We start from the raw sequence: 20,825 nt of genomic DNA, 5'->3' as shown, positions 1-20,825 counted from the left end.
AATCTTAAACAAGAGAAGCCTTCCAAAAACCAGAGAAAAAAGACTTTTTACTTTCTTTCTGGAAAGTGAAGTGGTCTGAAATGGGTGTGGAGGAGGATGCCCATTATTTCTACATGATCCCCTGTCTAAAGTTCAGGGGAGGAGAACTGAAAGTCCATTCTTTCCTTTTAAAAAAAATCTGGGGCAGGCACCTCATTCTAACGGCACAGATGCTACAAAGCTGTGGTCCTATGGATTGCCTGGAGATATCTCATTTAGGTGTGGAATACATCCCTACCTAATTTTCCAAATTAGGTGAAGGCACTGGCAAAACCACCCCGCAAACAAAGTCTGCCTTGGAAACGTCGGGATGTGACGTCACCCCATGGGTCAGGAATGACCCGGTGCTTGCACAGGGGACCTTTACCTTTACCTTTTTAATTTTCCAAAACAATGTTATTGTCTTTACAAGTGCTTCTGTGTGCAAACTTTTCCCCACCCCACCCCACACAGTTACAATTTGTAGGGTTAAGGAGAACCAGACACAATCACACCAGCTGCCAGTTGGCTGTCTCTGGCAGAATTAATTGTGCTGGGGGTGGGGAGGAAAGCAGAGAGAACTTTTTAAAAGAACCTGCCCTGTAAACATCAGCTGTGGCTTGTTATAGTCCGAAGAGTCCTGGTGTGGGTGTGTGGGAGGGAGATATTTTCCATTGAGGTGGCCACATGTCTAACATTAGCTCACAGAGAACGATGCGGCCAAGTTACTGGCCCAAAGACTCTTCAGACAGCAGCACAATACTCCAGTTTGTCATTCTGATGTTGTCGGCAGGAAACCACTAACAGAAGTCAACTGACAAAACCAAGACATATTATTAGAGCATTTTTGTGCATGTGTGAGTTTTGAGGATTAAAACTCATCAAGACAGGCTTACACACTTAGTTGGGAAAACGCTCGTTCAAAATTTGTTTTTGTCTTTTAAACCTCTGGAGGTTCTGGAATTAAAGGAGATATGCTTTGAGCTGCTCTCGAGGATTACCAAGGTGAGCAATGAGCTTAGTTCAGTTATTACCGTTGTCTGTTAACAATGCCACATATATGCTACTGTTTTTGACAGCAGTGAGAAAGACAGCCAGTGGATTGCATACTGGAGATGAGGGTCAGCTTACCTGTAGACTCACTGAACAGTCACTGCCTCTTGGCCTCAGTTCCGTACCTATAAAAGGGGAATCGTTGTAATGGCCAACATAGCCATAATAACCTATGAAAAGAGCTTCCAAAAAAACTATAATAGAAAAAAGGACTCTCAGTCATTCTTATCTTCCAATTATGGAAGGAGCTGGATCCAACCCGTTTATGCACTGATAGAAAATGGAGGAGGGTGTCCCCGTTAATAATAATAATATTAATGATAAGAAAAAATATTTATATCCTGCACTCCTCCGGCAAGTCGGGCCCAGGGCAGCTAACATCACAATATTAATATTGCAACAATTTACAACAATTCTAAAACAACGCTGAAAAATAAATTCTCTGTAGGTCAATCAATGGCGCCATACTTGTTCCCTACAAGGAGCGATGTTATAACAGCGACCACCATCCAACTAGATATCGTACCTCAGTTTATGCTGAAGATCACAGCAACTGCATGGAGAAAGGTCATGCGTGATGGGGTCTGTGATACAGAGGGGAATTGGGGGGAACTGAGTGGGAAAGTTGGCTGGACCCCACTAAATGTATTTTGAGAGTGTATCAGAAGATTCTCTGTCTGTGTCTGACCCCAGTTATTGCTGTCCCCAGTTTTCTATTACCGGTAGTCCTGTTTCTGTATTAGGTGCTTGAGTATCTGTGATAATGGTTGTGGTAAATTTACACCACTGCCCGCTAGAATTTCCTCTTTATGATGTGATTCAGGACAGAGCTTACTTGTATGTTGTAGAGTATTGTAAACCTAGTCCTATGGCGTTGTTTCTCGGGGGTCTTTGCTGTCTAGTTGAATTTCTTTTCAGATTTTGTAATTGGCCTTGAGTCTCAGTGAAAAAGATGGGCCATGAGTGGTGATGATGATGCCCCATCATGATCATATTTGATAATCCAAGACAAGTTTGGAGAATGTCCAAAACTCAAGAAATAAACTAGTGAAAGTTAAAACTCATTTACCTATGATTGTTGTTCACTTGTGCATGTCAAATAGTTTAAAACATTTTCAAATATTCTTGAAATTCATCTAGGAACATTTTGAATACAGCTGTTAAAGCATCCTGATCTATACATACACAATGATGCATTATTTGCAGCTAGTTCTTCTAACGTCAGAGGTATCTTGTCAAAGGATATGTGTGCGAGATTGTATGGAGAATTCAACTTGTGAAGCAGTGATCTGAGAGTTTGCTTTAGACACATTTGTAATAGTGTACTGTTTATAGATTGCATAATTTTTGTGTGAAAGCCCCATGGCTAAAACACATGAAATTCAGATTCTGATCTCCTTGAGTAGATGTTTTTCATATTATGTTTTGTTCAATTGCTATGCAGAATTAAGAAGACAGAGGAAAAACAATTTTAGCTTATTTGGTACTCCTAGTCACTGATGTATTGACTTGCCTACCAAAAGAAAGTTATGTTGTATCCATTGTGGTTTCATAATATATTTTTTATTCCTCACAATTATATCACATCTTTTCTCCAAGGAGCTAACAGTGGCATACATGGGTGGGATTGCCCCATGTTTTCCTTATAACAAGCCTTTAAGGTGAGAGACAATGGCAACCCACAGTTTATCTAGTGAGGTTTATGGCCCTAGTCAAACCTGCCTGAGTCCAGAATTTGAACATCACATTCACGCACACACACAAGCAGCTCATTTCTTCTCTAATTAATTAATTAATTATAATTTTATTTCAGCACCCTGATATTGAGTGAAGCTGCAATCCTAAACACACTTAATAGGGAGTAACTCCCATAGAACTCTGTGGGGTTTAGTTCTGAGTAGACATGCTTAGGCTTGCCCAGTAAGCTAGCTACGTTGATGGGCTGGGTTGCCTTCATCCATTTCAGACCTGGAATCTACCTTTAAACCTACCTAACAACCCTACCTGAGGTTACCTTTTCACCATGCATATGTAACCATCTTTTCCTAGGATAATCAAATACAAAGACAAAAAATGCAAAGGAAAAGGTTCCTACACCATTGTTAAATGTATGGAAGTGGGAGTTTAGGCAGAGACCTTTCCTTATCTCTGTGTCATTCTGGTTTGACACAATTTGCATTAGTTGAAATTCTCTCTTCTACTGAACAACTAAAGATAAAAGGCTCTTTCAGTCCTTCTTTGCAGCCCCCCCTCCTTCATATGCCTCTTCTTTTTTGGAACTAAACTAAAACAGAAAATGGTAGTTGCATGATTTCTATTACTCATTTAGATTGGATGTTGTCCATTTTGAGATTCTAATCCAGCCACTGAAGACCCATGCTTCAAAAACACTTACCATGGTACTTTGTAATGGGACTTTTCAGTGGAACATGTGAACACATGAAGCTGCCTTATGCTGATTCAGACCATTGATCCATCAAGGTCAGTATTATCTGCTCAGACTGGTAGCGGCTCTCCAGGCTCTCAGGCAGAGGCCTTTCAACATTACCTACTTCAGAACATCTGCATGTCATGTGGATGCTCTTCCTCTGAGCTACAGTGCCTAAATTGGTGATAGCTGTCGAGTGGGATATGCCACAGAGGTTTATAACATTATGTACAGGGTAGAAAGAGAGGGGGGAAACTTTCTCACTGTTCCACAGTACTAGAACTCAGGATCAGACTAAAGAAAGTACTTCTTCACACAATTTACTCATGGAGTTTGCTGTCACAAGGACAGGAAGATCAAGGTAATTTCGCCATCCAAGCAAGTATACTGCCTTTTGTTTCCTCACACTCCCAAGTTGAACATTACTCCTAAGTTGAACATTGCAGTGGTGGCAGAGATCTGTAAAGCAGTGACTAGTATGGGCTACATCCATCACCTCCTGCCATGCTGCCAGCAGCCAGCAGAACTCCAGCAGTGCTGCCAGCATCTCAAGGTCTTAAGAAAAGGACAATGGGCATATGCCATCCCTGTTGCCTCATCCTGTGCAGCCACAAGCTGGGAGCAAACTAAGCCCCAATTGCATGTCCTCTCTTCATTGTGGAGCCCTAGCACCTGTTTGGGTTGCTTGAGTGGAGAACTGGAGTTGCACAAGATTTAGGGATAGCCACTTGTTTAGATGGCTTTTTTATAAGGACTGGAGACATATTAATGGAGGAGAGATCCATCAATTACCATTATGGCTAGATGTTCCATTACCGTTACCAATGGTTCCATGTATCATTATGCCTCCTTGTTCAAAGGCATAATACTGCTGATTACATGTTGTTGGGGAAAGAACCAAAGAAAGCTGCTGCCTTCATACCCTCATTGTGGGCTTCCTAAAGGCATTTGGTTTCTCACCATGGGACGCAGGTTGTCAGATCAAACGAGCCTTTGGTCTAACCCAGAACAACTCTGCGTATGTTCTTATGGTTTATCAGATCTTCTCAGCAGTGTTTTATGGCCGAGATAATCTAAAATACTAGTGTTCATTTAAATGATTTTTAAATCTGTGGCTATCGTTATCACCATAATTATACTGCACAAATTGAGTTTAGGGAATTATTGGGTGGCATGCTCTGATATATGTCTTCATTGCCTCATCTTATTAATGAAAATAATATCTAGAAATAATAAAAACAATACCTAGAAATAATAAAAACAATAGCTAGAAATAATAACAAAAATGAATGATTACAGTGGTGCAGTTGGGTAATTTTGGATTCTGGACTCTTATTGGGGGCCTCCTTAGTTGGTGATAGCCTTGAGCTCATGACTTCTCCACATGAGTCAGTCAGGGTGTAGACAGCTGGAACAGGCACTAGCCTGTTGGCCCTGCCCCCAGCCGCCAAGTGATTGCAAACTTGTCAGTGCTGTGCAAACACATGGGGAAAGGTTTGAAAAGCAGTGTCCCTGCAACACTTCCTTTGCATGTTTGCATCATGTTGATGAGCCAGCAATTGCGGGGACGCAGGTGGTGGGGCCAGTGCGTGTGTGCTCCCTCTCCCTCTCTGCACATTGATTGATCGCATGGAGGGGCTATGTGCTCAGGACAAGAGTGTATTTCAAATGCAAAGCTACAGCCTGCATCCCCCCCCCCCATGAACTCATGAGCCAAGGCCCCAGACTTCTGCCCTAAGATCTAGCCATGACAGCATTGTGGAATGATTTTAGGTTGGATCCCTCACAGAATCTCTACTTCTGGGAAATTACCCACTCTCCCCTCCTGTTGCAACCCAAACTGCCCCCTCCATTCTGCTTCTGAGAAGGGGGAATTCTCACAAACATCATGAATCAGTAAAAATCACCTCCTCTTTCATCAGTGGAAATGTTCTGCTGGATGCAACCCATACTCTGCCATTGTATAAACTTGATTGTATAAACTTGTTATGGACTAGGATGAGAACATTCTGATGCTATCGATCTATTTGATTTGCTTGCACCCCTCAGAAGGTATGCACCGATTCCTTTGAAAAATACTGTGTTTTGGGAGTACAAAAGTTCCATCTGTGGTCTTAAATCTGTGAATGGCCGTACATGCAAATCACTGTGCACTGTTGCACTCATCCAGCGATGAATGTACATGTTTGAATCAGCTATTCGAGCAAAGGTCATTTATACAGCACCATCAGTGTACAAGCTGCCTTTCAGAGTTTTATAGACAAACTTGGCAGATCCATCTCTGCCAGCAACTGGCTTATAATGTAAATGAGACAATAATGAGGTAAACAATCAAGGGAAGGTAGCAAAATATAGTGGGAGCGATGTGGGCTAATGCAGAAGCAGGTAATTAAAAGCATGATTACATTTGGGAAGGAGTATTAAGGGGGTATTTAAAGGCCATGTGGAACAGGTAGGCTTGAGGAAGGTATAGTCAAGAGTATACAAAATAATTATTCATTTAATGAAGCCAGTTTGTGGAGCAGAGGCCAACTGCCTCCGGGGGGATCCCGGTGCTACTGGACTCTTGCCCTTTTCTACTAGGTGCTACTGGACTCTTGCCCTTTTCTACTAGTGTTCCATTTGTAGACATGAGGGCTATATGTAGACATTTAACTGAATGTCCAAAGATCCGTACGTACAGCCTTGATCCTTTTCCTCTGCATCCTGAATTCAAAGAACAACGCCTACAGTAGTGGCTAGCCAGATGCCTTGGGAAGCATACAGGAATGCTACTGGACTCTTGCCCTTTTCTACTACTGCAGACAGACTAACATGGCTAGCCACTGTGAATTATCTAAATGGAACACTGGAAAAGCAGAGTTGCACAGATTGAACCTCATGTATGTACAAACATAGGCAGATATTTACCGAAACATGTGGATGTCAGGAGTTTTATATACATCCAAGGCAGGAATACTTGATGTGGACCCTTGATAGAGAATTTTGAAAAGGGTCACATAATTTTCAGGGGGGAAATGCAGTGTTTGTACCATTAACAAACAGTGAAAAGATACAATTATCACGAGGGCTAAAAATAGGTCTCTGGTATTTCTATTAATGAACTGTCGTTCAAAATGCACTCTGCAGCCCACCGTAAGCCACACACTGACTTCCCCTTTTACGCACAGGAGCCAGAAGAGAAGCCAGGAGGAAAGTGGTCTGAGGGCTGAAGGAGCAGCTAGATCTGAGAATGTTCATCTTAAAACATTTCCGAGGCTCTGCCTGTGTTTCAAGGGGGAGTCTTCTGGTAAAAGCTAATAGGAGCTAAGCTGTCGGGCCTACTGTTGGTATCAGCTCAATGTTGACACTTAACTTCCAGTCATGACTCTAGGCAGAACTGTACGTGATGGGGAAAAGATGCTATTCCTAGCTCTGTATTTTCCTTTCAAGGCATACGTAGGCTGGGGGAGAACAGCAAAGGAGCATCGGTGGATGAGTTGTAAGGTTGCCAACTGGCAGGTAGTAGCAGGAGATCTCCTGCTAATTCAACTGATCTCCAGTCAATAGAGATCAGATCACCTGGAGCAAAAATCAGATCACGCTTTGGCAATTGAACTCTATGACACTGAAGCCCCTCCCCTCCCAAACTCCGCCCTCCTCAGGCTCCGCCCCAAAAATCTCCCGCCGGTGGCGAAGAGGGACCTGGCAACCCTAATGGGTTGGGATGCTCAGTTTTTCTACTGCATGCTGATTCTTCCACTGCAAAGGCATCCTTTGTCATTTTGGGTATTTCTGCCCAGCTGGCTGGGTGGCTAGATGTGTGAAATTCCTTGTATATGTGCAAGGAATCTGCATAAGGAGGTCCACTTGCCTTCTTACATGCCTTGTACAAGTGATGAGTGACCAGTTTTCCACCACCAGGTCTATCTGATTCATTCAGTCTCTCCCCCCCCCCCCCGGAACCCACCATACCCATGCACGTGCAATTCTTGGGAGAGGGATGTCTCAAAACTGCTGCATTTTACTGCATTTGTCTTTGTATAGGTTGCCACAGGGTGGGCGACTGACAATGACTGACAATGCCATCCTGTGAAGTTACCCCAGTCTATTGAAATCAATGGGCTTCAACTGGAGCAACTCTGCATAGGGTAGTACTGTATGATGTGCAAAATCTCCGCTTGTTTTCCTCAGCTTTGTTCTCAGCGAGGTGATAAACTCATATCTGAGTTGTTCCACTTCCAGGAGCTCACATTAGTGAATGCTGCTCCATACAAAATAATAGCCCCTCTGTATAACAATCTGGAATGTCAAAAGAAGGGTTCTTTCCTAGTCCTTTCCCTTATATACTAGTTTTTACAACTTTATTGTATGGAGGACCATTCAGCCACGTGAACCCCAGCCAACAGCCAGCATGGAGTAGTACCTAAGAGCATTGGCCTGGGATCTGGGAGACCCAGGTTCAAATCCCCACTCTGCCACAAAAGCTTGCTGGGTAGTTTTGGGCCAGTAGATCTCTCTCTCAGCCCAACTTAACCTACCTCAAAGGACTACTGTTGTGGGGGGGAGGGAAATGGAGGAAGGCAGAATGATGTAAGCCCTTATGGGACCAACTTGATTGATGAGGAAAGTGGGATATAAATACATACATAAATAAACTGTCTAAAACATACAGGCCAACACAAGTTTACCACCGCACTGAGAAATAGCCCCAATCCTCACATATATAATCTCTATAATCCTTAAAACCCAGTAAAACAGATCAGTGTTAGCCTCATATTATGAGTGGGGAGCGGGAGCCCTGAGGCTAATAATAGCAATTTTTCTAAATGACTTTCACGGCTGCTGTGAAAATTGAAACAGGAATTTTTAAACTGAAAGCCATTTATGAATTAATATGACATTATTTCACCATAAACAGATGACTCTCAAGCTGATTCACACCTGTCTATCTATATTTGATTGGGTTTTTCAAATCTAGTTTCTCAGACAATTCCAGGAAGGTGTTGCTTGTACAAGAATTTGAGCAAAACGCATTGCCAAAGTTCGCATAATGTTGGAGGTTTATGGTTAGATTGGCTGATGTGAGTTTTTAGCCTCAAAAAGCAACCATGGGGGAGGAGGTGCTAAGGAGTAAGGCTGGGGAAGTGGTGGTGGGGATTATCCCTTTACCCACATGCTGTTTCCCAGATGAAAACTTCCCCCACAGGGCCATGGTAGGGAAAGACCTCAGGCACAGGAAGGCCACACAGCAGTATCCCGTTTTCCTACTGGGGAAACAGCGCCCTGGATTCTAGTCCATATTGCCTCCCTACCCCCAACAGTGTTTTTAGGTTAAATTACATGTTGGGGGTCCAATCAGAGGTCCCTAACATCACCTGTAGTTTTGACCCAAAGATTCTGAGCAATTGAATTAAAATTGAACATTTGCAAACGAGAATCTGACAGCGCAGCCAATCAGACTCTGAAATCAGAAATCTGGGGGAAAATAAATGGACAAGAGATAGAATCACAGCATCGTAGGGTTGGAAGGGGCCATACAGGCCATCTATTCCAACCCCTTGCTCAATGCAGGATCAGCTTAGAGCAGTGATGGCGAACCTTTTAGAGACCGAGTGCCCAAACTGCAACCAAAAACCCACTTATTTATTGCCGAGTGCCAATGCGGCAATTTAACCTGAATACCACCCCCAGAGGGGGCCCAGAGGGAGAGGCTAGGGTTGCCAAGTTCCTCTTCGCCATGAGTGGGAGGTTTTTGGGGTGGCGCCTGAGGAGGGCAGGGTTTGGGGAAGGACTTCAGTGCCATAGAGTCCAATTGCCAAAGTGGCAATTTTTTCCAGGGGAACTGATCTCTATTGGTTGGAGATCACCTGTAATAGCAGATCTCCAGCTAGTACCTGGAGATTGGCAACTAGTTCCTTAGTGTTTTCTCTCTACATATCAAGACAAATGGAAAGGTGTTTGGAGGATAGCTTGTGGGCACTTCAAAGGTGGAATAGGACTGCACGCCCCTCCGCCCGCACAGACCCAGAGGGTGCTGGAGAAGCCGCTGGAGGGAAAGAAGGAAGGAAGGAAAGAAGGGAAGGGAGGGGGAAAGGGGAGGAAGGGAGGGAGAGAAAGAAAGAAAAAGAGAGAGAAAGGGAGAAAGAAATGGAGCAAGGGAGAGAAAGAAAAGGACAGAGGGAGACAGAAAAAGAAAGAGGCCATTTATGCATGGGAGGTTTTGCCTTGGATTTGCCACTCGGTGGGGCGCGGCGGCAGGCTTGTGAGAGGCGAGCAGGGTGGGGCAGAGGGCGCCTCCTTCGCACCCACCGACCAGCCATGCCCCTCCGCCCGCACAGGCCCAGAGGGCGCCGGAGAAGCCGCCAGCCATGCCGAGTGTGGGCGCTCGGCTTCTGTTCCCCGCTCTCCCACCCGCCTGGCTGGCCGCGCACGCTCCAGTGGCAGCAATGGCGGCAGCTTCTGTGGGAGAGTCCAGGGGCCACCGCCAATGATGTCGGAGGTTCCCCACCCCTGGGCTACAGCCTCCCCCATCCGGGGTGGGGCAGAGCCGGAAAGGCCAGCGGATTGGAGGAACCGTGAGTGCCGGCAGAAAGGGCTACGCGTGCCGGAAGTGGCACCCGTGCCATAGGTTCGCCAACACGGGCTTAGAGCATCTGTGACAAGTGTTTATCCATCTGCTGCTTGAAGACTGCCAGAGAGGGGGAACTCACTACCACCCTCAGCAGCCGATTCCACAACTGAACTACTCTCACTGTAAAAAAATAAAAAAAAATCCTAATGTCCAGAAGGTACCTTTCCACTCATAATTTATACCCATTATTGTGAGTCATATCCTCTGCTGCCAACAGGAACCGCTCCCTGCCCTCCTCCAAGTGACAGCCTTTCAAATACTTAAAGAGAGTATTCATGTCCCCCTTTCAATCTCCTCATTTCCAGACTAAACATTCCTAAATTATTTGCTAGAGATTGTTGCATGAACTGAGGAGCATGCAGATTATATTAAGTTGGTGCTGTGGAACACAGGCAGAATAATGCTGCTGCCGTGGTCTTGTTTGGGGGCTTCCTAGAGGCACATGGTTGGCCACTGTGTGAATAGACTGCTGGACTTGATGGGCCTTGGTCTGATCCAGCAGGGCATTTCTTATGTTCTTAACTGTAAACTAAATTTTCTGCTAACAGAAGGAGTGGGGTAATTTCCACCAATCCCCCCTTCCTGCTACAGACCCCCCAACAGATAAAAGGCAACTGTCAGAGGGGGTAAGCTCACCTCCTTCCCTCCGCTTCACTGATTCTCCCTCCACCCATGCATTTGAGTTACTTTGGTAAAGACAGATGGGGAACATATAATTGCAAAGGTAAAGCATGGTCCTACCAGGGTTGCCAACAGATCGAGGGAGAAAATCTGGCCTGCTCACTATGTAAATACTAGCACAAATCAGTCAGTCGTGTTTTCCCTGTCATGGATCTAAACATTGGCCCCTGCTAACTGATGAAGAGCAAACTCCTGTGAAAAGACAGCCATCTGGGCAGGTTCAAAAGTTGGCTACCTTGGTTCTGTTTTAGCCATGGAGCTTACTCAGTCACCTTAGGCCCGTGACTGGGTTGGATCCAGTGCTGTGTTTCCACCTGGGTATGCGGCTTTCTGAACTCCCTCCCATCCTGTTTCTGGGGATCCCCTCTCCACCAGGAGGCAGGAGCAAGATTTCAAGGAGCATTTGGGGCTGCTGTGGGAGGGGGGCGCTGATAAATCACACTCTATAACTGGAAGCCCTTGTACCACTCCACTGGATCCAACTCATCCCTCAGCCAAACCTGCCTCACAGGGTTGTTGTGAGATCTGAATAGAAAGAAATCCATGAGGCAGCCCCAGCTTCACTTGCCAGTTCTTCCCTGGCCCTCTTTCTGCCCTCCCTCACCTACAGTAATGAGCAGGACCTCCAGATGTGTCACTCAGCAGCTGCGGTCAGGGAGCAAACAAAGAAACCAGAAAAGAGGAAACTGCTTTCCCCTTCTCTTGATGCACTGGGGCATTTCAAATGGCAAAATCTCTGGGTTGCAAGCTGACAGCCCTGTTCTGGAACATGGGGCAATCTTTTCAAAGAATGTTACATTCTAAGTAGGGATAGTGGGCGATGCTATGAAAGCCACACTAGGCACTGGGTGGTTTTCATTGTGGTCTGCTGCAAAACCACCCACCACCTTAGTGGGTGCCAGCAGAAGCAAGTGGCAGTGCCAGAGAGAGTTTAATTTCATTCTGCTCCTGAAGATAATCATGACCTTGGCGCACTCATGGTAACTTGAGCCACCCAGAGTGGCAGAGGAGTAATTGGGAGCCAGGATTTGTTAGGAAGTATCTTTTAAAGAACAATTGGTCTCAGGCTGGATTTGTGCATGCCTGACTGTGTAACCCAGGTCTGGCCAGCTTGTGACCCACCAAGTACAACCCAGAAAAGGAGGATGTCAAGTTTTGGATTGCTATTGGGGTATTGCAGATGATGAAGATGAGAGAAGGTGTACATAGTGGAAGTTTTAACTTCAATGCAACTCTCCTAGGACAGGAATCTCATGCCTTTACCATTTGCATCACACGGAGCACTGAACATTTTTGATCACTGCTTTGTATTTTTCTCTGCTTTCCATATATCCTCTTTATAAAAGGTGTTTTGATGCAACTGTTGCTAGATTTTTTAAAAATGCACTCTGCACCTGCCCAGACACATTGCTTCCCTTGGTCTTTCAGAAGACAGAAAGGGTACTCCTTCCCAAGAGAAAAAGACACTCTGCACATTCCCACAAACACTGATTCTAGACACCAAAGATACTAAAGTGGGAAATGTAGGTGCTTCTGATCTGGTAAGGTCCCCCAAAATTATTTTTGTCCTTTGGTGTCAAGAAACATTTCCATACAAAATGACGTTTCATTCATGTCCCTCTGAAGGCAAGCAAAGAACCTTTTATTTGAAAATGGCATTGAAGAGAAGTCTTTCTAAAACACTGTCAGATTTTATACCTTATATGTTAGAGTAAATTTCTATGCAAACTATCACAGGTTTCAACCATGTGGAAAGAAATATTATTCTCTCTATGTGTGTTTTAAAGGTTCTTGGTGCATGCTCAAAAGAACTCTGCCCAGGATTACTAGAATTTTTGTAATCAACATTTGGGAGTTCTAGTTGGGATCTTTATATGATAGTATCAACAATGCATTGAAAAAGTAGGAAAACACAGTCTTACACCATCCTGATTCTAAAAAGCTATTTAAGAGCAATTAGTCCATGTGAAGTTATCGTGAATATTTTATAGGGTTGCCAGGTCTGTCTTTGCCACCGGCAGGAAGTTTTGGGGGAGGAGCCTGAGGAGGGCGGGGTTTGGAAAGGGGAGGGACTTCAATGCCATAGAGTCCAATTGCCAAAGTGGCCATTTCTCCTGGTGAACTGATCTCTGTCGGCTGGAGATCGGTTGTAATAGCAGGAGATCTCCAGCTAGTACCTGGAGGTTGGCAACCCTAATATTTTAACACCTCTGAGTTCCTTCTTCCAAGGAAATCAGTGTGGCATATATTGTTCCTGCCTTTGACATTTGCAACAACCCTGTGAGATAGGTTAGGCTAAGAGAGAGCAACTGGTCCAAGGTCACCTAGTGATCTTCATGGTGGATTTAATTTGCGTTGGTCTTATATTTATTTAAATTTATTTATTTAAAACATTTCTATGCTGGTTCTTTACAAAACTATATCCAAGGCAGCTTACAAAATCAATAACAATAAAACTATGAAATAACTAAAAATGCGCAGTCAATCAAAAATAGCAATAAACACATCAGATTAAAATAAGGTAATCAGTATATTTGGGTCTTGGCTCAAGGCAGAGCCAAAACCAGCATAAAAAGCATCTCCTGAAATCAGCATAAAAGCAAAGCTTCAAATCATTTTTTTAAAAGTTGAAACAATTAAAACAAATGGTAGGTGCTCTTAAAAACTTCAGAGAATAAAAGTTCTGAAGAAGTGAGCTGTTATTCCCAAAAGTTCATACCCTGCCATAAATATTTTTAGTCTTTAAGGTACTACTGGACTCTTGCTGTTTTCTACTGCTACAGACAGACTAATACGGCTGCCCATCATTATCTATCTTAAGAGAATAAAAATGTATCGACGCAGCACCTAACAGAATGTCAGTTGGGCACCAGCTGTGAGCCTGGGTGGGGGAAGGAGTTCCAGAGTGTAGATGTATCTTTGCCTTGGTCACACTTCAAAAAGCAAAAGTCCACATTGGGTTTGCCCTTCTCATAAGTGAAGTAATTTCCAACCAATGCTACATTGCATATATTGCATTTGTGTATCTACTCAAGAAACATGATTAACCAACCTGTGGGCGTTCACAAGGACAAAAACCATCAAAGGTTCTTTTTATAAAATTTCATGGTTGAAAGAGATCTTGGTTTGTGTACAAATGTGTTCAGATACGATATAAAGTCTGACGGTATTTTAGCATTGCTTCCCCTAATCAAACACCCTTTTTACATAAAAAGTCCTTTGCTAACCTCAAAAGAGACATGTCTGAAACTTGTTTCATTTTGTAGGGGAATGTTTCTTGACACCAAAGAACACAATTTTAGAGGACCTTACCCAGATCAGAAGCCTCTGAATTCCCCCCTTCAATATTTTTTGTATCAAGAACCCCAATGCTATTTTGTTCAGCAGTAAACGCTATAAACATATGAAACAACCCCATATTGTCATCCTTTCCTGGGAGATAGGAAGAAGTTAAAGTTTCCCTTCTCTGAGCAGACTCCTCTCTGGAGATAACCATTCAAGTAGCCAAATTCTGCCTCCGGTCTAGTGGGATTCGTAAACGGCTAATTGAAAACCTTTCCCCATAGATCTTTTCTCCTCTTCTTCAAATCATCCTTCCCAGAATCATCAACTTTTTATTATTTTATTTTATTATTTTAACCTAACTTTGATTTTTATTCAGAGCTGATATTGTATTGAAATAAAACTTGATTGACTGAAACAGCCTTATATCAAGTCAGGCCACTGGTCCATCTAACTCAGTTCTGTCTACTAGGATTGGCAGCACCTCCTCATTCCAGAATAGAGTTGCCAACCTCCAGGTGGTAGTTGAAGATCTCCGGGAATTACAACTGGTCTGCAGATGACAAAGATCAATGGCTGCCTTGGAAGGTGGAATTTATGGCATTATATCCCTCTGAGATCCCTCCCATCCCCAAACCCTATTCCCCAGGCTTAGGACTGTCAGCCTCCAGGTGATGGCTGGAGATCTCCCTCTATTACAACTGATCTCCAGGCGAGTTCACCTGGAGAAAATGGCAGCTTTGGAAAGTATACTCAATGGCATGATATCCCATTGGAAGTCCCTCCCCTCCTCAAACCCCACCCTCCTCAGGATCCACCCCCAAAATCTCCAGGTATTTCCCAACACAGAGCTGGCAACCCTACCCAGGTTCCACCCCCAAAATCTCCAGGAATTTCCCAACACAGAGCTGGCAACCCTAGTAGAACCTTGCTTAGAAAAAAACCTTTTTCAACCCCACTGATAGGGTTGCCAACCTCCAGGTAGTAGCTGGAGATCTCCTGCTATTACAACTGATCTCCAGCCGATAGATATCAGTTCACCTGGAGAAAATGGCCGCTTTGGCAATTGGGCTCTATGGCATTGAAGTCCCTCCCCTCCCAAAACCCCGCCCTCCTCAGGCTCCGCCCCCAAAACCTCCCGCTGGTGGTGAAGAGGGACCTGGCAACCCTACCCACTGAAGATTTATGGAGACACCAGAGATTGAACCTGGGATATTCTGTGTACAAGTTCAGGAATGGAAAATGGAATGGATCACAATTCAATACAATAACCCCACTAGTTGCTAATAATCTTTAACTAAATCTAATGAGTGGGGAGTCAGGCCTTCAGCTTGTGATCTTTCTCAGGAAAGGTGGCCTGCTCATTCTGCTTGGTTTCTCGGAAACCATGAGTGAAATCTGATAGGGCTGTTTATAGAACAGGATGGTTTGATAGTCTATCTCCCATCATATTCTCTCATGAAGCTTCCTCTCATTACAACGCAAGCAAACAATTTTAATGACATATTGACAATATATCCCAGAAGGGCAGCTTCATAAACCACTAAGAGATTAGTAGGACTTTAAAGATTAACACATGGATCATGGCATATTTCATTTATGTCACAAAAGTGGACACCTCATAAATCTGATAGACTTCAACAAGCTGCTGTTTATGCTGTTATAAGGAGGTGTGTTGGTGTGTGTTTGTATGAGAGGGCATTACAGCTGAAATGAATTTGGGGCACACTAATCCTCCCACTTGCAAAGTCTTCAGACTGATGATTTCTGAATTAGAGGATCTTCGGGCAGGGGAGCTGAATTTAGTATGTCATTGAATGTAGTCATTGAATGTAATAATGATTACTTTAGAATGCTATAAGCAAGAATGTTTTCATATTTGTTTTTTTAAAGGTGCTCCTCCTAACAGAAAAAAATAATTGTTTTAATTATGCAAAATTTCATTTTTGAGGCAAACCTTATTTTAGATTTTCAACTCAACTGAAGGTGCGCGATATGAAAAAACACTGGGGCGATATTATAATGTATTATCATATATTCTTATAGCCAAATGTGGGTCAAGCTGTGGATACTTAAATCTGTGGGTCAGGCCCACACTGACATAAAACAAATACTCCTAAAACTTTGGGGACCCCCTGGAGTTGCCAACCTCCAAGTGGGGACTGGAGATCCCCTGGAATCACAACTGACCTCCCGACTACAGATATCAGATTTCCTGGAGAAAAAGGCTGCTTTGGAGGGTGGACTCTATGGCGTTATCTCCTGTTGAGGTCCCTCCCCTGCCAAACACCACCCTTCCCTGGCTCCGCCCCCAAAATCTCCAGGTAATTCCCAACCCAGAGCTGGCAACTCCAGGTAAAACCATAGAATGGCAGCACACCAGGCCCTGCTCCCAATTTCTCACAGGGGTTGTCAGCTGTAGCCTGGCAACCCTACACCTTGTAGTCTGTTGTAGTATAATTATATTTCTCTACAGTATCTTTAATTAAAAGAACAAACATCACATCAGCTTTTAAATCAACTGAGGACAGCCTGTAATTCCTGCTTTATTGCCTTTATTATACCATGGGCCCGGATTGCTGGCAGAGACAAGGGCCAGAGGCAGGTAGTGTAATCAGGAAAACAGTCCGAGGTCAGGTACCCTGCTGTTCAAGTCCAACTTCTAAGCAGAGGAGCGATCCGAATTCAAGTTCAGTTCCAAGGTCAGGGTAACCGAGGTCCAGGAGTCCACAGAATAACAGAGACATGCGGTGGCTCCAAGCGAACGAGTTGCTTCCACATAACGCTGAGCTAGTTGCCTGCCTAAATACACCTGGTCTTAATGCAGACTAGCTGTCGCTCGTTAGGCGTTCAGGTATTCCTGGTTTCATCATTGCTTAGTGCTCGATGCAAAGCCTCTAGTCTTACACTTTTCTGACGGCTGTCTATCGTGGCCCTGGTCTTCTGGCATCTCTGCTCGAGTGGTCTCGGCAGCCCTCCATGTGAGGCCACCTGTGGCTGAATCCCAGACGCAGCCGGTTCTCGTGACCTGCCAGGCTGCAGACCCGGTGAGACTTCCTCTTCTTCACTCCTTTCACTGTCTTCTGTCTGCTGGGGCTGCTCCTCTGTTCTCACCCTGCCGTCTCCCTCTAGTTCCTGTTCGTTTGAGGAAGTGTCGAAAGGCTGACCCTGTGTTTTTGGGTGACAATCTATACTTTTGTTGGTTGTATGTATGTATTATACTGTGCTTACAGAATTGTTTTAGTTGTAATCTGCTTTGAGACTCAGCAAGAAAGACAGACTAAATGTGAAGTCTATAAATAAATACATGGAAAAGCAACTGAATACAACATGCAGGCAGGCAGAATAGAGTCTAGCTTTGCCAACCATCAGGTGGGTCCTGGAGTTCTGCCCAAATTGCGATAGATATCCATTCCCTGGAGAATATGGCAGCTCCAGAGGAAGAACTCTATGGCATCTAGGGATTTCAACTCCAATTTGGGAAAGTCCTGGAGATCTGGGGGTGGAGAATGGGGTGGGTAGGATTTGGGTAGGGAACTCAGCAGGGATGTCATGCCATAGAGTCCACCCTCTATAGCTGCTGTTTTCTTCAGGGGAAATGATCTCTGTAGTCTGGAGATCAGTTTTAATTCTGGGAGATCTCTAGGCCCCATTTTGAGGTTGGCAACCGTAATTATGCATCATATACATGCGGAGCTTCCTCCCCTCCCCAAACTTCACCGTCCCCAGGCACTGCCCCCAAAATCTCCAGGAGTTTTCCAAGCCAGAATTGGCAACTCTACTAGAGACTTTTGAAAGGTTTTCGTACTGGTGAAGGGGCAGATGTGTTTCAGCAGTGAACCTTGTTATTTTTTTTCTGTGAAATATTGGAAGGTATGTGTGCATGGCCCCTGACCTGATGGCCCGGGATAACCCGATCTCATCAGATCTTGGAAGCTAAGCAAGGTGGGTCCTGCTTGGTATTTGGAAGGGAGACCACCAAGGAATACCAGGGTTGCTATGCAGAGAAAGACAATGGCAAATCACCTCTGTTCTTCTCTTGTGCGGAAAATCCTATGGGGCCTCCATAAGTCAGCTACGACTTGATGGCACTTTACACACACACACACACACGCATCCATGGAGGCATCCCCAAGTCATTTTATTTTCTGAAATGTTCCATCACTGCAACCTGAATTGCAACCTGAATTGCGTTTATTTTTGTACAGGATGGGATTATGTGGAAGCAAAAGGCAACCTGGGCTGCATGGAAAGCAAAATTCTATATACAAGCAAAAGCCTCAAACATTGCCAAAAAAGAATCCTCCACCTCCACCCCCAGTAAGTATTCACCTTCAGGGCTGAGGATATTCTGTTCTAAATCAATCACAAGTCACAGTAGAGTGGCCAACTCTGGGTTGGGAAATTCCTGGAGATTTGGGGGTGGAGTCTGGGAAGGATGGAAAGTGGGGAGGGGAGGGAAGTTAGCGGATATAATGCCATGGAGTCCACCCTCCAAAGCAGCCATTTTTACCCCAGGGGAACTGATCTCTATAATTTGAAGATAAGCTATAATTCTGGACATCTCCAGTCCCCATCTGGAGGCTGGCAACCCTACAAGTCAGAGCAAAACCCAGCATGGTGTGGCGGTTAAAGTGTTGGACCAGGATCTGGAAAAACCCAGGTTCAAATCCCCACTCAGCCATGCAAGCTTGATGGGTGACCTTAGGCCAGTCACATATTCTCAGCCTAACCTACCTGGCAGAGTTGTTGTAAGGACAAAAGGAAGGAGAGAAGAATGTAAGTCGCTTTGGGTTCCCATTGGAGAGAAAGGGGGGAGACAGACAGACAGACAGACAGACAGACAGATAGATAGATGTAAGGGCTCAACTATAAGTTATGTTTTCTTTCTTCCATGTTTATGCCATTTATGGGATTGAATTCTCAAGAAACAGAATGGTGTAGGGACATAGATAAACTTTCCTTCTGTTTTCTTTCTGAAAAAAAGCCACCCTGTAAATTTTCCCCAGCAGAAGTAAAAGCAGCTTGGGGGTAGCTTTTGCCATCAGGAAAATGTCAGGGGAGGAAAGAGTGAATGTTCCCTCCAGCCCCCAAGCATTTGCTGTTTGTCTCCCTAGAGCACTGGTTCCCAACCAGGGGTCCATAAACCCCCAGGGGTCCGCGAGAACTAAATTAAGGTCCGCGAAACAAAGTTATAAACCCATAATAAATTAATATTTTCAATTAAAAGTTCTCTATTATAAAATATATATATTCAAATATAATTCTAAGTTTAATGTTTAACTAACAGTTATGATTAAAGTTTATTTTCAAATTCCCGGAATTTTTATTTTGAACCTTGGGGTCCCTGCACTGAACAAAAAAGTCCTAGTGGTCCCTGGTCAAAAAAAGGTTGGGAACCACTGCCCTAGAGTTATGCACTTTAGTTACTTTCTCCAGCAGAGGTCCCCCTCCACCCAGTTCCCATATGCAAGCCATTGCAGGCAAATAGGAGTGAACCACCAAAATGCATAATAAGGTAGGGTTGCCAACCTCCAGGTGGGGCCTAGAATTTCAACTGATCTCCAGACTACTGAGATAAGTTCCCCTGGAGAAAGTGGCTGCTTTGAAGGGGGAACTCCATGGCATTATACCCTGCTGAGGCCCTTCCCCTCCCTAAACCCCACTTTCCCTAGGCACCACCCTTAAAATCTCCAGGAATTTCCCAGCTTGGAGTTGGCAGCCTTAATAATAAGGGGAGAACTGGGACAAAGTCTCTGTTGCAAATTATACTGGAACCAAAGGGTTAAAGAGTCCTTTGTCAGTTTCTCTTCTCATATAGGAGTGGGTCAGTGGGTGGAGTTCATGTTGATGGCTCTTCCATCCTTCCTCAATTCCAACTATGGCCCTGGAGGAAATTAATTGCTGACCATTGATGCATAATGTAATGGCATTTGCAAAGCATGGGAACTAATTAAATAATTAATTATCAAGATTCTGAATTAGGCTCCCAAGGCGGAAAATCTGGCACTGGAATGGTATGCAAATAAATCCTGTTTCTGTTGTGCGGTGAAGTAATGTTTGGCTTCCTCTTGTTTTTAATTTATTCCTTCCAAAGGTCACGCCACGAATTACAACCAAATCTTCTGGCAACGGTAAGAAGAACCTTTTGATTTTTGGAAAGAGTTTACACGCCTGACCTTTACTTTTTGTGTGATTCTTTTGAGGCCCTTGGAAATGGGAGAACCACTCCTAACAAGCACCTGACATGAAATGTTAAAACAACCCAATATTTAAAAACTCTTAAACTTGTAATTTGATTGACAGATTTTGATTGACAGATTTTTCAGGGATGGATAAAATTCAGTCTGTATTTATCTATTTACAATCAATAGTTTTTAGCCTACCTTTCAGTGAAAATGTTTACAAATATAACTAGAAGCAACAGGGGAAAAAACTAATCCCCTGGAGCTTGGTGAAATAAAAATATCATTAAATGCTTCTGAAATGTGATCAGAGAATGTTTGTCTTTTTGAAGCAGAATCCAGGTACCTGTATATTTCCATAACAGGATAAACAGTACCTTTCTGGAGCCATTTCAGCTTGGGAAAACATCAGGCAGAGGGGGTGCCCCCAACTATTTGCCCCATTGGAGAGAAACTTTTATGTATCTCATCAGTATATGTGGAGCTCCCAACAGTACAAACAGTGACTGTTTCAGGTCAGAAAAATGTTGCAGGGGAAAGCCATAGGCTCCTTCTCCCTGCGCAC

This window comes from Euleptes europaea, chromosome 7, assembly GCF_029931775.1.
Source record: "Euleptes europaea isolate rEulEur1 chromosome 7, rEulEur1.hap1, whole genome shotgun sequence".
NCBI classification, from domain to species: domain Eukaryota; kingdom Metazoa; phylum Chordata; class Lepidosauria; order Squamata; family Sphaerodactylidae; genus Euleptes; species Euleptes europaea.
Note: the sequence above shows the minus strand (reverse complement) of the source record.